Source organism: Adiantum capillus-veneris, chromosome 14 (assembly GCF_014529385.1).
Source record: "Adiantum capillus-veneris isolate H3 chromosome 14, ASM1452938v2, whole genome shotgun sequence".
NCBI lineage: Eukaryota > Viridiplantae > Streptophyta > Polypodiopsida > Polypodiales > Pteridaceae > Adiantum > Adiantum capillus-veneris.
Genome location: NC_140944.1, coordinates 115,281,048 through 115,288,880, shown reverse-complemented (window position 1 = coordinate 115,288,880; position 7,833 = coordinate 115,281,048).

The window sequence follows — 7,833 nt, the reverse complement described above, 5'->3', positions numbered from 1 at the left end:
CGGCAAAAACTACCAACATTGGAAGATGCAGATTGAAGACTATCTCTACCAGAAGGACCTCTATTTGCCACTAGGCGGTCTTGCGAAGAAGCCCGCAACAATGGCAGATGAAGCATGAATTGTCCTTAATCGAAAGGCACTAGGAACAATCCGGTTAAGCTTGGCGTCAACGGTGGCCTTCAATGTTTTGGAGATGAAGACCACGGAGGACTTGATAAAGTCACTTGACGACTTCTACGAGAAACCATCGGCATCCAATAAGGTATTTCTTATGAAGCGCTTGTTCAATCTAAAGATGGCAGAAAATGGTTCAGTTGCAAAACACCTAAATGACTTTGACACAAACATAAGTCAACTTCGATCAGTGAAAATCAATTTCGATGACGAAGTACGAGCTCTCCTTATACTATCATCTCTACCGGATAGTTGGGACAGCCTTGTGATGGCTGTAAGTAATTCTATCTATGGCACAAATACTCTTAAGTTTGATGATGTTGTGGGTGTTCTCCTAAGCGAGGAAATGTGAAGGAGAAGCACAGGAGAATCATCAAGTGCTGCACTATCAGTAGAAACAAGAGGAAGGCTTAAGGAGAGGTTCAAAAACCAAAAGGGTCGTGATCGCTCAAGGTGGAGCAAGTCACGCACAAAGTCAGTTCTTGAATGTTGGAACTGCGGCAAGAAGGGCCACGTCAAGAAGGATTGTTGGTCCAAGAAGAAGAAGGAGACAGAGTCTCAAGACAACAAGCCAACATCGGAGGCCAATGTGGCAGGTAAAGTAGAGTAAGATGCTCTAATTCTCTCATTAGACAATGTGTCTAATTCCTGGATAGTAGATTCCGGGGCTTCATTCCATGCGACACCACACAAGCAACATTTCCAAGACTACACCAAAGGTAATTTTGGGTATGTATACTTGGGAGATGATGAAGCTTGTGAGATTGTCGGCAAAGGTACAGTTTCTGTCAAAACTGCTAACGAAAATGAATGGAAGCTTAAAGATGTTAGGCATGTTCCTTCTCTTTGCAAAAATTTGATCTCTACAGGACAATTGGACGATGAAGGTCACAACATTGCATTCGGAAACAAACGGTGGAAGATCTCAAAGGGATCTTTGGTGGTTGCCAAGGGTGAAAAAGTCGGTACACTTTACTTGTGTACTGTTAGCACGCAACCTTCAGCTTGTGCAGCAACTACAGAAGTTGACAGTGCGGTGTGGCACTACCGACTTGGGCATATGAGTGCCAAAGGAATGCAAATCCTTCAAACAAAGAAGCTTCTACCAGGTTTGAAAGAAGTGGACTTAGAGTTCTGTGAAGATTGTGTTTATGGTAAACAAAAGAGGGTAAAATTTCAAAAATCAGGAAATGAAAGAAAAAATAAAAAACTTGAGTTGGTTCATTCTGATGTTTGGGGTCCTGCAAGTACACCATCACTTGGTGGCTCATTGTACTATGTAACATTCATAGATGATGCGACTAGAAAAACATGGGTTTATGTCATGAAGAATAAATCCGATGTATTTTCCATATTTCAAAGGTGGAAAGACTTTGTGGAGAATGAAACAGGTACCAAGGTTAAATGCCTCAGATCCGACAATGGAGGCGAATATTGTAGCCAAGATTTTGAAAGCTTTTGTGCTAGCAATGGCATTCGGAAGCAAAGAACAACCCCAAGGACACCTCAACAAAATGGGATTTTGGAAAGGATGAACAGGACAATCATGGAACGAGCACAAAGCATGCGGCTACATGCAGGCCTACCGCTTGAGCTTTGGGCAGAAGCTGTAAGTACGTCTGTGTACTTAATCAATCGGCCACCCTCAACGGCATTGGATGGGGGAGTTCCAGAAGAGGCATGGACAGGTAAACCGGTGAATTATGCATTTCTCAAAGTGTTTAGGTGTGAGGCTTTCATGCACATAGATAGAAGCCTAAGATCAAAGTTAGATGCAAAGTCCAAAAAGTGTTTCTTCATTGGCTATGGAGAAGGAGACTTTGGGTATCGCCTATGGAATCCTGAAGATGGTAAAATCTTAAGGAGTAGGGATGTAATTTTTAACGAATAAAATATGTACAAAGATTACTTGGAAAGAAAATAAACAAAAGAAACAGGTGATGAGTACATGGAGCTTGAGGACGGTGAAGACTCAAGGACTGCAAACGGTGACAATGTGCAACAACGTCAACCAAATGAAGAGCCTCAACCTATTCCCCGAAGATCTACAAGAGCAAGTAGACCTCGAGAAAGGTTTGTTCCTTCCTTCAACCATCTCTTGATCTCAGATTCTGGAGAGCCGGAATCATATGAAGAAACTATGCAACATGAATCCAAAGAAGAATGGACGAAGAGCATGCAAGTGGAGATGGACTCACTACATCGCAACCAAACATGGGAGTTGGTTGAGTTGCCTAAAGGTAAGCGGGCACTTCAAAACAAATGGGTGTACAAGCTAAAGGAAGAAGAAGGTGGGAAGAAAAGGTACAAGTCTAGGCTTGTGGTAAAAGGTTTTTCTCAAAAGAAAGGTATTGACTTCAATGAAATATTTTCTCCTGTTGTAAAAATGAACTCAATTAGGCTTGTCTTAAGCCTTGTGGCTGCTCATGATCTAAATGTCGACCAAATGGATGTAAATACGGCATTCCCTCACGGTGACTTAGAGGAGGAAATCTACATGCTTCAACCAAAGGGGTATGAAGTAAAAGGTAAGGAGAAAATGGTTTGTAGATTAAAGAAGAGCTTGTATGGTTTAAAGCAAGCATCAAGACAATGGTACTTGAAGTTTGATCGATGGATGTTGGATCATGGATTCACAAGATGCAACTCGGATAATTGCGTCTACACGGAGAATTTGGGAGATGGAAAATTCATCATCCTAATGTTGTATGTTGATGACATGTTGATTGCAAGTGCTAACATGCAGGACATCAAAGACCTAAAAGAGGAGCTGTCCAAATCTTTTTCAATGAAAGATTTAGGTGCTACAAAGAGGATACTTGGTATGAAAATATCAAGGGACATGACGAAGAAGACAATAAAGCTATCTCAAGAAGATTACATCAAGAAGGTACTAGAAAGGTTTGCAATGAAAAATGCAAAACCAGTTTCTACACCTTTGGCTGGTCATTTTAAACTAACGAAGGATATGTGTCCAAAGACACAAGAGGATATAGCCTATATGTCTAAAGTTCCATATGCTGCAGCGGTAGGCTCTCTAATGTATGCTATGGTTTAGACAAGGCCAGACATTGCACATGCAGTTGGAGTTGTGAGTAGGTTCATGGACAACCCAGGTAAAGAGCATTGGCAAGCTGTGAAGTGGATACTTAGGTATCTAAAAGGGACAACAACAAATGCTTTGTATTTTGTAGGAACTGATATTTTTCTAGAAGGGTATGTTGATGCAGATATGGCAGGTGACAAAGATACTCGAAGGAGCACTACTGGCTATGTGTTCACGATTGGAGGCACAACAGTAAGCTGAGCTTCAAAGATGCAGAAAGTGGTTTCACTTTCTACCACGGAAGCAGAGTATGTAGCAATGACGGAGGCAAGCAAAGAAATTCTGTGGCTTCACAGATTCTTAGAAGAGCTTGGATTCAAACAAGACAATTGTGTCTTGTACAGTGATAGCCAAAGCGCTATCCATCTTGCGAAGAACTCAGCCTTTCATTCAAGGACAAAGCACATTGAGGTGAGATATCACTTCATACGCACTCTTTTGGAAAAGCTAGGAAAGGTGCATACAAGTGAAAATCCTGCAGACATCTTTACAAAGGTGGTCAACAAGGAGAAGTTGAGCTTTTGCTCATCTTCAATCGGCATTCAAGGATAAGAAGCCAGAATGGAAAGCAGTCACAGGTTTGGTTTGGAGATCAGTCTCCAAGTGGGAGATTGTTAAGTATGGAGCCTGATTTACCCTTGTAATTTTCTGTGGTAAAAGCGCACATTTGTAAGGCCCCCATTATGAGGAGAAGCCATCGTGCGTGAAGGAAAATCACTCACCGGAAACCAAAATTTTCACGGACAAGAATCAGGGGCAACTTTAAAGGGAGTGTTAAGTATGGAGCCTGATTTACCCTTGTAATTTTCTGTGGTAAAAGCGCACATTTGTAAGGCCCCCATTATGAGGAGAAGCCATCGTGCGTGAAGGAAAATCACTCACCGGAAACCAAAATTTTCACGGACAAGAATCAGGGGCAACTTTAAAGGCTGGAATATTCCTTTTCGCCGGAATATTATGGCCGGACGGCGGTCGGAAAGTGGTCAGAAAACAACAGGTCGGTTGGCCGGTGGCCGGTGGTCGGAAGTCAATGACCGGTGGCCGGTGGTCGGAAGTCAATGGCCGGTGGCCGGTGGCCGAATTCAATGGCCGGTGGCCGAATTCAAAAGCGGACTTGCCTTCTCAAGGGCGGCCACACATGGGCGGATTGGAGGGTCCGATTTGGACTTATTCGCACAAGGGCGGCTACACATGGCTGTCTCTCATAAGAGAGGGCAGCCCTTTTGGCCTATAAAAGGAGGCCATTTCTACACACATTTTATAGTGTGAAGTTGATGCAACAAGGTGAGTGTGAGGTGGTGAGAGTGAAGTAAGGCGGGAGCTCCATTAAGGGTATAATCCCTTTGTAAATTACTTCTTGTTTTGAAGTACTAAAACCATTGAGTGGCTGCTTTCCCGTGGACGTAGCCCACATTGGGTGAACCACGTATATCGTGTGTACTCTCTCTCTCTCTCTCTCTACTCTATAATCTCGTGTATGTAAATCTGTCTCTCTCCATTAATTAATCTACTCAATTATCTATTTAGCTACGCCTTATTTCCTAACAGGGAGGCCCCTGAGACTTTTTTTTTCGTCGGAATATTCTTTTTCGTCGAAATATTATGGCCGGACGACGGCCGAAAAGTGGTCAGAAAACAACCGGTCGGTTGGTCGGTGGTCGGTAGTCAATGGCCGATGGTTGGTGGTCGGAAGTCAATGACCGGTGCCCGGTGGCTGAATTCAAAAGCGGACTTGTCTTCTCAAGGGCGGCCACACATGGACGGATTGGAGGGTCCGGTTTGGACTTATTCGCACAAGGGCGGCTACACATGGCTGTCTCTCATAAGAGAGGGCAGCCCTTTTGGCCTATAAAAGGAGGCCATTTCTACACACATTTCATTGTGTGAAGTTGATGCAACAAGGTGAGTGTGAGGTGGTGAGAGTGAAGCAAGGCGGGAGCTCCATTAAGGGTATAATCCCTTTGTAAACTACTTCTTGTTTTGAAGTACTAAAGCCATTGAGTGGCTGCTTTCCCGTGGACGTAGCCCACATTGGGTGAACCACGTATATCGTGTGTACTCTCTCTCTCTCTCTCTCTCTCTCTACTCTATAATCTCGTGTATATAAATCTGTTTCTCTCCATTAAGTAATCTACTCAATTATCTATTTAGCTACGTCTTATTTCCTAACATTAGAGCTATGTTCCTGTTGATCACATTGCCGGAAAGCAGGGACACTTTTCGCACAGCTTTGAGTAATTCTGCACCTCCAGATGGTTTGAACATAGCAAGTGTAGAAGGAAGTCTGCTTATTGAAGAAACCAATAGAAAGACAATGGACAAAGGCAAAGGAACAACCTTAGTTGTCAGGGGAAGGACCAAAGAAAAGTACAAAGGTGGAAAGAGGAATCAGTCTCATAGCAAGTCCCACAGTGCTAAAGGCAAGAGTGACATAGAATGCTACCATTGTGGCAAGAAGGGTCACATGAAAAGAGACTGCAGAGAATGGAAAGCAAAAAAAGGCAAAGAGAAAGTTGAAGACCATGGTGAGAAGAACAAGTCCTCAGTGAAGATTCAAGAAATAAATGTGACAAACACTGTTGCAGAGGATGACAGTCTAGTGTCACGAGACATCTACTTCTTGAAGAATACAATGGACTCAGCTCTTCTTACAGCATCTGAAGAAAATGCACTGAGTGACTGGATTATAGACTCAGGGGCATCACTTCATGTGTCTCCAAACAAGGAGTGGTTTACTTCTTATGTGACCACTAAAGATCATGTTTAGCTAGGCAATGGGCAGACATGTGAGATCTTAGGTGTTGGAGATGTTCAATTGAAGTTTCAAAATGGCTCTTCTTTCACGCTGAAGAATGTGAGACATGTTCCCGCAATTACAAAGAGCTTGATCAGCACAGGTTTACTTGATGATAATGGCTACGTCACCATTTTTGGACAGAACATGTGGAAGATATCCAAGGGTTCTATTACAGTAGCACATGGAGTAAAGTCTGGAGGACTTTACATGATTTATGTATCAAATGTCTCTAAAAATGTAATCAATGTAACCGGGCAGCCGAACGTTTCTTTGTGGCATAGCCGGTTAGGACATATGTCCAAGAAGGGAATGGAGATCTTGTCTCATTCTGGTTATTTGCCTGGCTTTTCATTTAATGATTTTGAATTCTGTGAACATTGTCTGTATGGTAAGCAAACACAGCAGCTGCATAAGCATAGAAGCAGTAGAAGAGATACACAGTTGGCACTTGTTTATAGTGATTTGTGTGGACCTATGCCTAACCTATCTCTAGGGGGAGCTTCTTACTTTATGACATTTATAGATGATTACTCGAGGAAAGTATGGGTTTACTTTCTCAAGCACAAGGATGAAGCGTTTAGTGTTTTCAAAACGTTTGTGACACTTGTGGAGAATCAGAGTGGCAAGAAGCTTAAATACTTACGCACTGACAATGGTGGAGAGTATGCTTCAAAGGCCTTTCAGGACTTTTGTGAGTCAAAAGGTATAAAACGTGAACTTATTGCTCCTTACAATCCTCCTCAAAATGGTGTTGTTGAGAGGATGAATAGGACCATACAAGAGAAGGTCAGAAGTATGTTGTCTAATGCACAGCTGTCAAATGGGTTGTGGGCTGAAGCTGTATCAACAGCTGTTCATCTTGTAAATAGATCTCCTAGCAAGGTTTTGCATAAGGATTCAGTGCCAGAGATGGTATGGTCAGGCAAAATGCCCTCATACAAGCATCTCAGAGTCTTTGGCTGTGAGGCATATACTCACGTTCCAAAGGAATTTAGGAACAAACTTGAGCCAAAGAGTAGAAAGTGCATCTTTCTAGGCTATGGTAATCCTGGTGAGATGGGGTACAGACTTTAGGATCCCGAATCCAGAAAGGTTGTCCGCAGCAATGATGTTCACTTTAATGAATCCAAATATCATTCTAAACCAGAGAGGGTTGAGGAGATTAGAAGAGTTGTCTTCCGAGAAGATGGACCTGCACGTGCAAGACAAAATGTCAGGGCTCAAGAGGAGCAAGGACAGGATAGAGTGGAACCACAGGTTGTGGCTGAGCCTGAGCCACCTATTGTGCGTAGATCTGGACGTGTCACGCGACCTCCTGATAGGTTTGTTCCATCTATGAACTATGCCATGTTGACTGATTGCAATGAGCCTTCATGTTACAAGGAAGCAGTGCAAATGAAGGACTCCGGGAATTGGCAATTGGCCATGCAGTCAGAGATGACAGCTCTGCATAAAAACCAGACATGGAAGCTAGTTAAATTACCACGGGGCAAAAAGGCTCTACCCTGTAAATGGGTTTACAGGTATAAGATCACCGCTCATGATAGTTAGCCAAAGTACAAAGGAAGGCTTGTTGCCAAGGGATTTAAGCAAGAACAAGGCATTGACTTTGATGAAGTCTTCTCTCCGGTGGTCAAGATGACTACATTGAGATGCTTTCTTGCATTGGTTGCCATATTAGATTTGGTGTTGCACCAAATGGATGTCAAGACAATGTTCTTGCATAGTGATTTAGATGTGGAAATTTACATGCAGC